The sequence below is a fragment of the Corvus hawaiiensis genome, chromosome 17 (assembly GCF_020740725.1).
Source record: "Corvus hawaiiensis isolate bCorHaw1 chromosome 17, bCorHaw1.pri.cur, whole genome shotgun sequence".
Classification (NCBI taxonomy): domain Eukaryota; kingdom Metazoa; phylum Chordata; class Aves; order Passeriformes; family Corvidae; genus Corvus; species Corvus hawaiiensis.
Window position 1 is genome coordinate 8,231,584 of NC_063229.1, and position 14,807 is coordinate 8,246,390.

Sequence of the window (14,807 nt, forward strand, 5' to 3'; positions counted from 1 at the left end):
CTGACTGGTCTGTCTTCATGCACTATATCCTAAGAAGACTTTTAGTATTGTGGCTTTTTGTAAGAATCTTATCTCTTTGCCCCATTTGATTGGACCAGGTAGTGCTGCAGTCCAGGAAGGGGGAATAGCAGGGTTCAAGATGTCATTTTCGTTGCTGCTAAGCCTCAAGTGGTGTTGGGCAGGGGGCTGGTTTTTTGCATGGCAGAATTTCCACATCTTTCAAAGTTTGGTTCAGTGCTAGCTTTTGTAGTTTTTGGAGTGGAAAAAACTTGACAGAGTTTCCCAAAGGGATAACAGTACAATCTTTATCCTGACAGGAGCTGGCTATTAAAGTGAACTTCTCATATTCTGTTTGAGAGCTTGAACCATTTTGACTAAACAGTCCGTCTGTTGATCTTGCTTCATCGTTTTCAGATATGAAGTCTTTCTTGATGACTTTAATCAAGAGCACGTCCTGTAAAAAACTGGTTCTGAAGAAAACTTTTGTTATTAGTGATCATCTTTGATCATGTTCTGGTAACTGGCTTCAGACCAGACAGCAGGTGGTGCAGCTTCCTCATGTAAAGCTACTGAACCATCACGTCCACACCAGGCTGGCAGAGCAAGGGATTTTGTGCGTCAAGTAGAATGCCTGGAGCTGAGAATGACTTGATCTGTCCCTAGCTGGATTTTCCAATAGCTGGGACTTGTGATCCTTCTGGCAGGATTCACCGTGTTTACCCTGCCAATAGCTGTGAGCTCCAAGCCCCAAATACTCTGTACTCGATGTGGGGCAGTGGTGCTTTCTGCACGTGATCTGTGTTCAACAGTATCACAGCTGCTCTTTCATTTCACTTTCCACTCTTCTATAACTGAACCTCAGGCATCCTTCTGCTGTGTGACTCCCAGACTGAGATTTCAGGTCCCTGTAAATCCAAGGTAAAGGGAACTTCATTCTCAGGCCAGAATTTACACCAGATATGGTGCTTGAAGATGAAATGTGATTGTGCTTGTGACCTGTAGAGCCATGTAGTCTGTTGCTTCCAGCCTTGTTTCCTTTTTAAGACAGAGGTGATGCCCTAGAACTCCAGCTCTGTCTTGGAGCTCTTGGAGCAGGGCAGAGTTGTGGGAAAGCTTGGGAGGGGAGGGGTGGGACTATGCTGGTGCAGGGCAGTGCAGCAGAGTATTAAAGCAGTAGCACAGCTCATATGTAGAACACTGTCCATCTTGCTTGAATGGGCACTAATATTTAATGAAAGGAGAAAGAACCTTTGCCCACCCTCTTTCATATAAGGAAAAAATCCTACTGTGCATTGAAAATGCTGGAAATGGAAAAAGGTGCAAAGATGGAGGACTTGGAAGAGGGAGACAGGAGTGGTGCAGCATTGGCACAAAATAAATGAGAATGCACAATCTTGTAGTGGTATTGTTGAAGTACAAACTGTAGGCATGAAGAAGTAAGACTGGAGTCTACTGAGGAGGGGGAGGATGGAAGTATGGACAGGATGGTAGTGAAGGCCTCTTGGTGGTGCTGAAGCTGTTTGAGGCTTGGATTGATGCAGTGGGCTCGGGATGGGAAACCCTGGGAACACCCAGCCGTGTGTGCAGGCACAAGGCCTTATCTCCTGCCTTTAAGAGGTCTCTTGGTGCCACAGTGTGGTTCCTGTGGCTGGCTGAGAGGAGTGGTGCAGCTCACTGCTTGTGCAGACCATTTTCTAACAAGCCCCAAGCCAGGGGCTGCTTTAGGGGACAGGGAAAGTAGCTTTCAGTACAGACAAACGTTGTGTGGCACAGTTTGGTTCTGCCCCCTTCCTCAAAGGAAGTGTGTGAGGGCTGAATGTCCTGGAAGGGCTCTGGAGCAGTGCAGTGCCGGGGACATGTGTGCTGCAGCAGCACAGGCAGACGAGCTCTTTTGCTGGGGAAGGCTCAGGGGTGTGTCTGTGCTGCTCTGTCCGCGCCAGCCCCACCCCGACACAGCCACCCTGGCAAGGGAGGGCTGTCCCTGAATATTGATGGTGTTTGAACTAATTAAGCAGCGGAAGCAAAGCTGAACGAGTCTCAGAGGTGCTGCGCTCCTTCCGCAAACTCTGTTCTCGCCTGTAAGACCAGGTGTTTACATGTGTGATGATTCTGCCTCCCCACACATCCCCCTGGGAGACCTCTTTATTTGAAGAACAGATGCTTGGCTTCCTGCTAAAATTTCAATACTGTAAACATCCTGAGGGCAAGGAGAAAGTGTCCCTGCAGACCCCTCTGCACTCCTCTGGTGCTCTGCCCAGCAAACAAGGTATGTAACAGCAGTGGGCTTACTGTGGGGAAGCAAGCCTGTCTCCAAAACACACAGGAGTAGCAAGGCAGAGCAGCAACATGGGGCCTGCTGACAGCAGTAGGGCTGCCTCAAGATGTGCTTCGTTTCTCATATCAGCTGAACATCTCTGTAGTATTAATTACGTGGCTTGGGGTTGGTGCCTTGTGAGGTGGGGAAGGGGGAGCTCAGGGTGTAAATGGGAGGAATGCTGGTTACTGCCAGCCTGGGGCTTTAAAGGGCTCACATTCATCTGCAATCTCTGCAGTGGCAAATAATTGCCTCTGACTCTGATACCCCTGCTGCTGCACTGAGGCTCTCCTGGCTTTTTTCATTGTTGCAGTATGCATATTTTGATGTTCACAGCCTTGGATGTCTGCAGGATTTTTCTGGGAATTGCACTTAACCGTTGTCCTCTTGCCATCATTGCCACAGTATGCCTGCATCAGTCCCCTTCCTCACTGCCACATCGCCCCCAGGAAGGCAAAGAATGGGGGAGGCTTTGAGCAGAGAGGAGGAGGCAAAGCAGCTGGGCAAGTGAAGTGGGGAAATGGCAGAAAACAAAGACTCTGAATGGCTGGAGATCACCATCACAGAATGATTGAGGTTGGAAGGGATATTGGAGATCATCTTGCCCAAGCCCCTGCTCAACCAGGGCCACCTAGAGCTGCTGCCCAGGAATGTGTCCAGATGGCTTTGAATATCTGCAAGGATGGAGACTCCATACCTTTCTGAGCACCCTGTGCCAGGGCTCAGTCACCCTCGGGGGGAAATGTGGTTCCTGGTGTTCAGAGAGAACCTCCTGTGTTTCAGTTTGTGCCTATTGCGTGTCTCTGGGCACCACTGAAAGGAGCCTGGCTTCATTCTCTTTCCACCCTCCCATCAGGTATTTATCTACATTGACAAGTTTCCCCCTGAGTCTTCTCTAGGCTGAGCAGTCCCAGTTCTATCAACCTTTCCCCACACGTGAGGGGCTCCCAGGCCCTTCATAATCTTCATGGCCCTTTGCTGGTCTCTAGCATGTCCATGTGTCTTACAGTGCTGAGCCCAGCTCTGGGCACAGCAGTGTGGCCTCACCAGTGCTGCATAAAGGCAGGAATCACCTCCCTTGACCTGCTAGCAGTTCTTTACCTAAGGCACCCCAGGATATCGTTCCCTTCTTTGAGGCAAGAGCATGTTGTTCACTCAGGTGATGCATCTAGAGGGCAAGAACCTGCCCAGGCTAACACTACTAGAGATTTGCTGGGGCAGAGAGCTGTCCTACAAGACCTACAGTGGCATAAGTAGCCCTTTCATCTTCTTTTGTGCTCTCCAGCCTTGCAGAGCTAGGTAATTGCTGTATCTATCAGTGCTCCTCGCATTAATAGGCAGTAATTGGCACCTGTGTTAAAGAGCCTGGTTTCAATTACTGCTGAATGCAGCTCAGACTCCAGAGCTGGGAGATTACATGGGGGAGGAGCTGTAGTGCTCACGTTTACGCTCTGTTTTTCCACCAGGTGCTCCTCTTTCCCCAGGGATGAAGCTTTTTTTCACGTTTCTTCCTTGTGCCTTGACTCTGCAAAGCTGCCAGCAAGGGCTGCCTGGGAGGCCTGAGGCTGTGCCTCTCAGGAGCACGGAGCTCAACTCTGTTCTTCCTCACGTGCGTGTTTCTTACAGAAGCCTCTACTACAAATCCTGCTCTGAATGGTGGGGTTGCAAAGTGTGGGAGGGAATTAGTCTTTGTAGATGGTGGCATTCCCCCAGCCCCATGCAGCAGCAATCCTGGGGGCTTTCCCATTCCCTGCCCTCAGCTACACATCTCTCTTTGGTTTCCACTGCATCAGCACTCCCCTCTGTGCTGGGCCCTGCCCCCTCCTGCTGCCATTCATCATTTCTGATCCAATAAATTACAGCGCCATAAAAATGCCCAGGGAATTGTTTTCTGTGTTACAGAGCCATGAGCCCTTAAATTTCCATTTGTTTAGTGGCTGATGAATGGACATTGTGGTTGGTGCTGGAACCATGTGGAATGGTGGGAGAGCTCTGACTACAGTCAGTGCCCCCTCCTGCAAGCTCAGCACCAGGGGCCTCATCAGCTTGTGAGGCAACACCTGTCTGGGGCTCCCCTTCCCAGAAAAACCATTCAGTTCACAGCTGGGGTCAAAGGAGGGGTTTGGAGAAGCTAAGTCAGAACATTCAGGCTTTATTCCTACCCTGTGGTGGGAGTTTTATCATGTCTGGGAGGGAGCTGCTGTGTGGGATGCCGAGGTAAAAAGATGTGCTGTAGATGCAGGACTGAGAGTCTCGGGCCCATCAGCTCCCTGAAGGACTGGTTCAGGTAGTGGGTAGGAGCCCTGAGCTCAGGAAATGGGGATAAATGGAGACACTTAACTCAGGGTGAGGGCAGTGGAACAAGGAAGAGGACTGGGATGGCTGGTACAAATGCATATGGGTCTGGCTACAGGCGTATGGGGAAAGGCTGTGCTGGCATCCAAGGAATGCTGTGGCTTAGTGGCTTCCCAGTGACAGAAGAAGTCCTGCTTGATGTGGAAGTCAGCATCTGTGCTGCTGTTGCCTTTCTACTGTCCAGTAACCTGGAGGCTTCACCTGGACCACAATGCTTAAACTGTGAAGATCGGAGGCATGTGAGAGGCATGGCCATCACTGCATAGTTTGCTTCCTTTTTTCTCTAGGTGCCTATTTTCCTCCAAATGTGGTTTTAAATCAGTCTTGCAGCACTTTAGACCTGCCTAATGGTTTTGACACTGGTTGTAAACTTAGCTGCATGACTTGTGCTGCAGTTGAGTCTGACTCCTGCCTTAAGCAATAATAAATTCCTGATCTAAGCTGCTCTGCCTGCACTGCTGATGCATGTCATGTTCTTCTCCTCTTCCCTGCCCCTTCATACTGCAGGCCACTGGGAAGAGCCTGGGAGAGGCCTCCAGCTCTGTGCTCCTGCTCCAGGGTACAGCACAGCAGTCATTCCACTGCCCTGCGATCCAGCACTTGCGTAAGTGGCAGGAGAAGGCACAGAAGGAGTTAAACAGTGCTGGAAAAATTGGTATTTAATCCATTGCTGTCCCTTCTAGCAAACCTAGATGGGAAAATGCCTCCCTGTTGGAAACAGCGCCTCTCAAAAATGGAAATGCAGGATGGCTGGGGATTAGGGTGCCTATCACTGGAAATGGGTTTCTTATCATCTCTCTGAGCTGAATTGGTGGGACAGCCTCTGAAAATTGAATTGCCTTCTCTGTTTTGGTCTCTGCCATTGCATCCCTCCTGTGCTCCAGCTTTGCACCCACCTTCCCAGCTTCTGGCCTGCCTTGTCCCCATCCTCAGCAGAGCGGGGGCTGCTCTGAGTGGGTCTGTGTCTGTGGAGAGGGGCTGTCCCAGCTGCAAGGTGGGCAGGAATGGCTACATCTGGGAAGATTCATCCTTTGGATTCTCAAGGCCAGGAGGATGTAGTCCCTCTTTCCAAGCTTCCCTCCAACCTTGCAAAGGCAGTGGTGGCCTGGCAGAACCTGGTTTAGGACAGCGTGAGCGAAGGTGTAAAATGATCAGAAAACATCAGGTGCTGCTGGAAATAAGAGCTGGTGATGAGGAGCTGGGGCCAGGATGGATGAGAGGCAGAGAAGATGAGGGAGCTATAAGAGATCAAGGAGGGACCACGTTGCACACATCAGAGCAGGAATGAGTGTGATTGTAAGACTATGGGCAGCCTGAGCCCTGGTCTGTGCTATGCCAGGTGGAGGCATCTCTCCCACCAACACTCAGGTTCTGTTCTGGGATGGCCAAGGTGGCTCTTTCAGTTCCTCCTCACAGTCTCTGCACACCACAAGCACCAGCCAGGCTGTCCCCAGCTCTGTCCCCACAAAACCTCGGGGGCTCACTGCTTCTCTGGCCCATAATGGGTGAGGCTGAAAGCTGATCAAACCCTTTCTCATGGTGCAAACTGCAAGCCACAGCCCAGCTGTGCCAGCAATCATGTCCAGCCACAGTGCAAGGACTCCTTTAAAGGTGTTTTTCCCAGTGTTTGGAGATAATTATCTTTTACTGAGCTGTATTTTACCACAGGTTGCTGGTGCCTAATTTCCTTGTCTCCATCACAGTATGGTTTTTTTGAGGAATTTCCCATCCTCTGTTAGAATTAAATGTGAGCCATAGGCACAAGAGCTGCTGAGTATCCACCTGTCTATGGCTTTTCAATTCACCAACCTGCAATCACGCTGCTCCAACACACAGTTGGTGCCCTTGATTCTTTGTCTGCCAGAACACATTGAGTTTGAAAGTAAAAATTATTTAGAACTAATTGGGAAATTTTTTTATACTCTTACGGAGCTACAGTCCTTAGTTAATGGAATCTGAAGCGAATCTCTCTCTCAGAATAGCCCCTCTGCACTGAGCTGGAACACCTAAAGTAATGCTGGCTGTCAGGGCAAAGCACTAACCAAGGGCCTGGCTCCTCTTGGAAGAAAAGGCTGTACTCAGGTTGCAGAGTCTCGCTGTCTGCTCCAAGAAAGAGGAGAAGTCCTCTCTTCTTGCTAGGGTGCTGTTCTTGCCCTCTGCTGAAGGACTGGCTCAAATTGCTGACAAATAATGGAACAAAGGTTACCTTTAATCATACAAATGCCTCCTCATATGCTGAGGGACAGCTCTGGTCAGGTCTAGCAGCATGAGAGGGATGGGGAGCCTTTATCTCTGCAGCAAAGGGAATTATGGCCAAAGGCATTAAGCTGTTTGAGGGCTCTGTTACAGAGCTCATTTCTGGAGTGGGATGCAGGTTTGTTTGTTGATCCCTAGCAGCATCCACAGCTGTGTGGGAGAACACACTGGTTTGTTATGTGTGACATGGGCTCAACCTGCAGCGGTGGTCTAGAAAGGAGGGGCAGGGATGGGGCAGACCAGTGGCAACCACAGGGCAATCCTTAATGCAGCTTCGGAAAATTTCCTTGTTCCCAGCCCCACATGCACTGGAATGGGCTGCCCAGGGAAGTCATGGAGTCACCATCCCTGGAAGCATTCAAGAAGTGAATCAATGTGGCACTTAGGACATGGTTTAGTTGATATGGTGGGTTTTAGTCAAAGGTTGGACTTGATGATCTTGGAGGTTATTTCCAACCTTAGTGATTCTATGATTCTATACTTTATCACAGCCTCTGTCCTCCCCAGGGCCCTGTGCCTGGGGAATGGACCCATGGAGTTATCCCAGGTGTATTTTGCAAGGGGGTTGTTTCCCCAGCTCGTGGTCCACGTGCACCTGCACTCAGTGGGGACCAGTAGAGAGCTGCCCCTGTGTCATCTGTCGATGTGAAGGGTCACCAGCTGGGCACAGGTGCCCTATGGGGCCATCACAGACTCCTGGTCATGTCTGGTCATGTGTTTAACAGTTTATCCAAAGCAACTTATTATTTCATTTTAGGTTAAAACTGATAAATCAAGGTGACTTTGGGGAGAGAAATAATTCCTTTTGCAGTATTTGCATAATCCTGGCTGGTGATATGATAATGGTGTTTGTTAAAGACAGAACACAATGAATTAATACTGTTAAGTTGCTGCTGCAAAATGCAAAGCAGGTAATTTACAGTGGGTGCAAGCAGGAATGTGAGTACAGCAGGCTTGGCAGTGGAAGCATCAGGCCCAGAAGGTTCCTTGCCACAGGACCAGCCAGGGTCTGGCACAGAATCAGCAACAGGTACCCCCTGCATTCGTCTTGGCCCTGGCTAAAGGCTGTGCTTGGCTTCCCCAGGGGAGGATTGCCTGTTTCAGTCCCTTTTCCCACTGTCTCTGTGGGACTGGACCTGCTTTGTCCCCTGGATCATTCTGGAGAGCCAGCCATGCAGGGCCATTCCCTGCTGGGGGAGGGACAAGGGAGCTAAGGGTGATCTGTCATGCTGGTTCTCAAGGGATTTCTGGGCACAGAGATACCCTGGTAAGGAGATGGGCCCTGGCACTGGCCCTGATGCCATCTTGGCCACCCCCAGGAGGCTCTGGAGGCCACTCATTCCTCTCACAGCAAAGATGAAGTCCCTGGGGTGGGTACAGCAGCCTGGGGACCAGCCAGCTCTGGCCTCAGCCCTCAGCTCCCACCTTGCTCAGCCAGGCTCAGCTGAAGGAATGGTGCTGCAGGCTGAGTGAGGATGAAGAGCTGGTGTGAGGCAGAGGTGGAAGGAGGTGTTTGGGAAAGGTACTTGGGTGTCTCACTCATTCTCCGGGCTGGTGCTGCACTTCCAAAGCCATCCTTCCTGCCATACCCCACTGGAATCCTAATGCACTGTTTATCTCTGCAGCTCCACGGCTCTGTGAGAGGGAGATGCTGTGCGGGAGCCAGAGCAGGATTTCAAGCTAATTGGATTCTGTGTCTCCGTGGCTTCCCGTGTAGGCAGGCGACCGGGATTAGTGCAGTGTTTCTGAGGAATGGAGGAGAGCAAGGATGACCTGCACAGGGATTTCCTCCTGCATAGCTTCTGCTGCTACCTTCAGGAAAGGACTGAGCAGGAAAGGTTTTGAACAGGCCATCCAGGTGGAAGGGCCCAAAGCAGCATGTCCCCACCATCCAAATTGCTTCTGTTCTTCCTAAACCTTTGAGCCAGGTGCAACTCCCTTCCCAGGGAAGGAAACAGCTCAAATACCTCCTGAGCCTGAGCCAGCCTGACATGGGATTGGTCTCTCTTGCTGACTCCTTGTCAGGGAATCAGAAAGGGAAATCAAAGAACCAGTGGCTCCTGTGCTCCATCAGCCACCTGCCCTGCTTTGCTTCCCTTTCCCTCCCCACTTCCCTCCCCGGGCCTGGCTGCTGGCTGGGAGCAGCGCACATTTGAACCTTCTCCCTTCTCCCTTCTCCCATGTTCCTTGCTGCGTTTCAGAGCCTGTCACGCCAGGCGCAGGATCCAGCTCATTAACACAGATTTATTCCTGTATAAACATTTCATTCCTTTAATTGCACGGCAGTCACGCCGCTGGCAGCGTGGTAATGGCTCCGATTGCGCCAGGTGTGTGCGCCCGCAGCCGGCACACGTGGCTGAGCACTCACACCCTTGTGACACGCACCACGGCAGCCGCCGGTAGAAACCTGAGCTGTGCAACGCAGCATCGGCTGGTCTGGGTGAGTGTGTGGCCCCCAAGCACTCTGCTATGGGATGACAGCAGGTCTGTGGAGCCATAGAATCCTAAAATAGCTTGGGTTGGAAAGGATCTTAAGGACAATTTTGTTCCAACACCCTGTCATGGGCATGGACACCTTCCACTAGACCAGGCTGCTCCAAGCCCTGTCCAACCAGGCTTTGAACACTCCCAGGGATGGGGTGGTCACAGCTTCTCTGGGCAGCCTGTTCCAGGGCCTTACCACCCTCATAGGGAAAAATTTCCTCCTAATATCCTATCTAACCCTGCTGTCTGTCACTGGGAAGCCATTCCCCTTTATTCTGTCACTTCATACCCTTGTACAAAGTTCTTTTCCATCTCTCTTAGAGCCCCTTTAGGCACTGGAAGGGGCTCTAAGGCCTCCCCAGAAACTTCTCTTGCCCAGGCTGGACAACCCCAGCTGTCTCAGCCTGTCTCCAGAGCAGAGGTGCCCCAACATCTCCATGGCCATAGTTCTGGGTAGGACTGGAGTATTTTCCTTGCTGTGCAGAGGAAGGGTGGAGGCCCAGAAGTGCCCAGCCCCTGGCTCTACAGGCAGTGTAGCAGAACATTGAATGGACCCCTGTGTGAGCAGCTGTGTACCCTGACAGCTGCTGGGATGCTGAGTGTCCAGTGTCTCTGCTGTGCTGAGGGACAGCCCTTGGGCACCTGGACAGTGGGATGGAGCCTTGACAGGGTGCTTGTCCCCACAGCACACACTGAGCCATGCAGGAAGCTGAGGGTGAAGAGAGGGTCTGAGCCACTGTGAGCACCAGGGAGGGGTCCCCCAAGGAGGTGTGGGATGTGGCTGGTTCCTGCCCTTGCCACTTATTCCCCATGGCACTACCAAAATGCCCATCTCAAATCCCAAAAGCTTCCTGGCAATCTCCTTCTGGCAAAGGAGCACCTCTGAGGCCCCACTTGGTCAGGCAGTGGTGCAGGAGGGTGCACCCAGTCAACAGCGCCTGCTGGGCTCTGAAAGCAGAGGTGGCAGGTACTTGCAAACCTGCTGCTGCAGCTCATGGTCTCTTTTCCCACAAGCTCATTCAAATGTTAATTTTATGGATGCCTTTATAAATCTTGTGGCTTTCCCCTGTCCACAGGCTACATAGATTTCATCTTGTTGAGAGGTGACACTTCTGGCCTTTGGTACCAGGCTATCAATTTAATATTCTGAGAGTAGTAAAAATCATGGGACCATATTAACTCACAGTTCCTCTGCTGCTCCTTCCTGTAACTCTTTCTGTGCCATCCAAAATGCTAGGATGATGAATAGGTGCCTCAGCTGCTGGCAGAGCCACAGGCACGGGATAGAACCAGCCAGAGCCAGCCTCCAAATTGTGAGCTGCTATTCTTCTGCTTGCCAAGAAGACGGAGGTTTGTGCCCATCTCTTTGTTAGACCTGGCAGTCTGGAGAAATGCTTGTACCTTACCTTTGAGGCCCTTCCATGTGTTCAGAGCAGGGGACACCTGCAAGTCTGCCAGCCACCCAGCACATTGATTTGCCAGGCTGAAAGGAAGAGGCATCCTTCTGCTCACTGTGAGGCAGCCTTGCTGCCGACCAGCCTGGAGAAACATGTTTAGGTCATCCCATCAATGTAAAGGTTAAATGTTTAACTGCAGCTATTGAAAACAAAGCAACAGCAGCAACAACAACAGCAGCAGAAGAATTGGATGCCTTATCAGTGTCTGGAATTAAGATCTGCATGTAAGCACCTATCAGGTACAGTGCACTGGGGTCCTGTCTGGGCCCTGCCCTGTGATGAGTGTTGCGTCTCAGCACTTTGCAGAGCTGCCCATAGCTGACAACGGCTCAGCCCCACTTCACTCCAGCTGACAGCTTTGCAAAATGGATTTTTGGACTCTTATTTTTGCCTGAGAATTTTGAAGAAGCACCTGATGTGCTCTCTCTGCTGATAAAGAGGGCTTCTTTATGTTGTATCCTTACTTTCAGCCACTTAACCTCTGTGAGTACGCCAGTGACTTACTATAAGAGTTATTTGAATACAGGTCTTTTTTGAGTAAATATGGACCTGGAGGAGTCATTGTTTTCATGCCCTGCATATCTCCTATTTCAGTAAATGAGTAGATTTCTCCTATATTTAACTCTTCTTGTTTTGCAAAAAGCACTTGATGTTTTAGCATTGTAAAGCAGGTTGTAATTTGGAAAACATGGCTCACAGCTTTCATGGCTCCGTAACGAGTTGCAATCTGTATATTAGTAAAAGAAAAACTAAAACCTCATCATGATGCAATATATCCAAGAGTCCCATAATGCTTGAATTCCCTCTTCCTGTCACATTTCTGGGTGTGTCACAGCAACTGTCCTGCTGCCAGGCCATTGTCTCTGGAGTCTGAGCTCACCCTTTGTAGTCATGTTCCTGAAAGACCTGCAGATCCAAAGCACACACCGGAGACATGGGCAGAGGTCCTATTCCATGTGTACTCCTCCCTGTGCTCTGCCTCTCTGTGTCCCTGTTCTTGTCACCTTGTCTGCACAGGATTGATGTTCTTCCAGGCTCTTGCTGGCCTGGAAGTCACCCTGTGATGGGGCCCTTTGGGCTTGAGCTATGATCCACTGCAATCCACAACCAGCTGGCTCCGCAGACCAGCAGACTGATCCTCTGAGGGACTTCATCAAAAGGCTCGGTGGGAGCTGCCCTGTGACTCTGCTAGCTCCTGAACTGAGCTCTGGTGTGATGCCCTGGCCTCACGTGCTGCTGGGCATCAGCCCAGCCACAGGCTGCAGCCAAATGAGGCTGCTCTGGGGTGCGGGGGCCCAGTGAGCACCCAGATCTCTGCTGGGCTGTCACCTGAGGAGCAGCAGCAGATGGATGTGGAAAGCCTTTAAATTCAGCACATGATCAATACTAAACTGATCTTCTGGAGTCTCTTATAAGATTACCCCAGCCTCATGCATCCAATTGCAAAAAAATCACTCAGCACACTAGGGAGATGTGAGAAACGCTGCAGCCCCCATTTAGGATGCACAGAGCCAGAGTAAGTGACTTCACAATTGTTTATTGCAGTAAATAATTCATCCACTTTACACTTGTTTTTGTTGCTACCCCATGCCCCTGCCTCAGCTCCTTTCTCTGTTTCCCTCTCTTGTCCTAGAATTCCCATGCTGGGTCCTTTCTGTGGTCATGATTCCCAAACACACACAGACACAAATCTGTCTCAGTCCAACTTTTCCTGACAGCCATACCAGGGAGAGCAGTGCTGAGGGAGGGACAATGCTGGTTCACTGCTTGGCTCAGCCCATGCCCAGGCCTGGCTTTGCTGCCTTGGTCTCAGCCCCAGTGCTGCTTTCACATGGTGCCAACGTGCAGAACGGTTTGGAATACATTAACATTGCTAATAGTGTTTCTATTCTAATTAATAATGACATTTGAACAAACTCTAACACAAATTATCAGCTGGCCGGGTGTGGAGTGAGCATTGCAGGAGACAGAGCAGCAGTGAAGGGGTAGGTGCTGCTCACCTGGAACCTGTCTGGAAGCCCTGGGCTTCTCCACACAGCCAGAGCCAGGAGGGACACGGCAGCTGGACAGGACCTGGTGTGGGGGTCATGCAGCCTCTGGGCTGGGGTGCCTGCAGGGCTCTGCCCACCCTGATCACACCCACTTGCCAGAGTGGACTCTGGTGGGCTTCCTGAGCCTGACAACTCCCGTGGCAGTGCAGGTTGTTTCAGCTGCTAAAAACAGATTGATGAGAGTCCCTGCCATGGGATGAAGCTTTTCAAGTCCTGTCAACTGAGACAAGACTGTTACAAACATCTCTGAAGCCCTTGCCAGCATGCTAGCTCCTGCTTCTGGATAGTTTTGTGGAAAAGACCAAGTACAAATTGGCACATGTCTCTTTGAATTGAAAATTGTTGGAGTCTGGAAGAGTGTTAGGAGGAGCATTACACCTGCATGCTCAAGGCAGTTATTCCTGGCCCCCCTGGAGACACAACACAGGCTAGGAGAACTCTTGGGACAGATATTGCTGCTCCCTCTGGAAAACATTTTGACTGTCTGTGCCTTGGAGCCCTGCAGACACCTTCCTGGGAATGCTCTCATTTGCACCGGTGGGTGCTGAGGCTCTGATCCCACCTCTGGTTTTGTCCACCCCTGATCACTGTGAAGGGCTGGAGAGTTGAGATCATGGTGGCAGTGGTCTGACCTGAACTGCATCTCCAGGGATGGATCCTGCTTTACAGGCATTGCCCAGTCATTTCCACTGGCTCTTTTAACACTTCTTCCAGCAAGGCAGCAGGTGACCTTTTGGAGCAAAATGATCCCAGCATCCATATGGTATTTTGCATGCTGTCCCCATGGAATCTGTAAGGATAGGCCAAATCAGTGTTATTCTCATCCACTGCTTTCAGAGGTGCCAGTGAGATTTTGCCATCTGGGATACAGTCTGGGTGATTTTTTTTCTCCAGGACAGAATCCCTGAAATGCCTCAGGGTCATTTTTTGACATGGCCCCTTGGGACCCTTCCTGGGGCCTGGTTTTGGGGGAGCTGGAGGACCTCAGACATGAGCTGCTTTGCCAGTTTGTGATTCCTGCTGCTCCTTGCACAGGAATCTGTCTGCAAAGGGGTTGTTACCCCTCCTCAAAGTGTCAGTCCAAGGCCCCCAGTGCCTTGGGCATGCAGAGCATTACATTCCCAGCAGCTCTGGTAGGCACCTGCACATCATGGGCGATGTCCTTGGGAGTGACCTCTAAGCTGTGCAAAGGGCTCTCCACCTGACCTTGGCCTGAGGTTGTCCCTTATGTCACATCAGGAAAGCCTGACTCATAATCTGGAATTCTAACCAGGGTGGGATGCGTAAGGAGATGTGTGCACAGCCCTGCCAGGCCCTCACCACTCTGCAGGCTGCCAGCAAGTGAAGGGGGATGGAGGAGCAAAAGGTGGGTGCCCAGCACCTCTGCTGTCCCTGGGCCACTCCCTGGAGCAGAGCACTCTGGATACCCCTGCAGATGGCAGCTGGTGGCACTCAGCACCCCTGGAGCTATTCTTAAGGCTCTGAGCTTGTTTCCAGTCAAGGTGTGTGCCTTGGCTCAAGCCCACACGCTTCCCATGGGTTTTGGCAGGCTGTGCCCATGGGGCTGGCTGCTGACAGTCCTCCCGTGCCAGCAGACAGCAGCTGGGCCTGGGGCTGCACTCGGCCGCGTCAGGCTGAGCTGACAGGCCTGGTGTGAAACAAGATGAATGGGCTGAAGTTGGTGAAAATTATTCTAATTTATAATCTGCTGCTTTGTGGAGCTCCCCAATTAATTCTTTCTAGATACATAAGTAGGCCACATGTTTGCTTTGCTTCAAATGTAATAAACATTACACTCTGTCCCCTGCTTTTGGTGCTGGTTCCTGTCAGAGCATTAGGCCCTGTAGCTAATTCCTCACACCTGTCTCCGAGGCTCCTGGGACCTAGGCT

General features: G+C 51.1%; 1 long non-coding RNA gene across 1 annotated transcript; it reads left to right on the top strand.

Moving 5' to 3' along the window:
• The first annotated feature begins 1,112 nt into the window (after window positions 1-1,112).
• Window positions 1,113-4,189, top strand: LOC125334593. Its single transcript, XR_007207176.1, has 2 exons — window positions 1,113-2,266; window positions 3,781-4,189. It is a non-coding gene; the product is annotated as an uncharacterized LOC125334593 (long non-coding RNA).
• The last annotated feature ends 10,618 nt before the right edge of the window (window positions 4,190-14,807 follow it).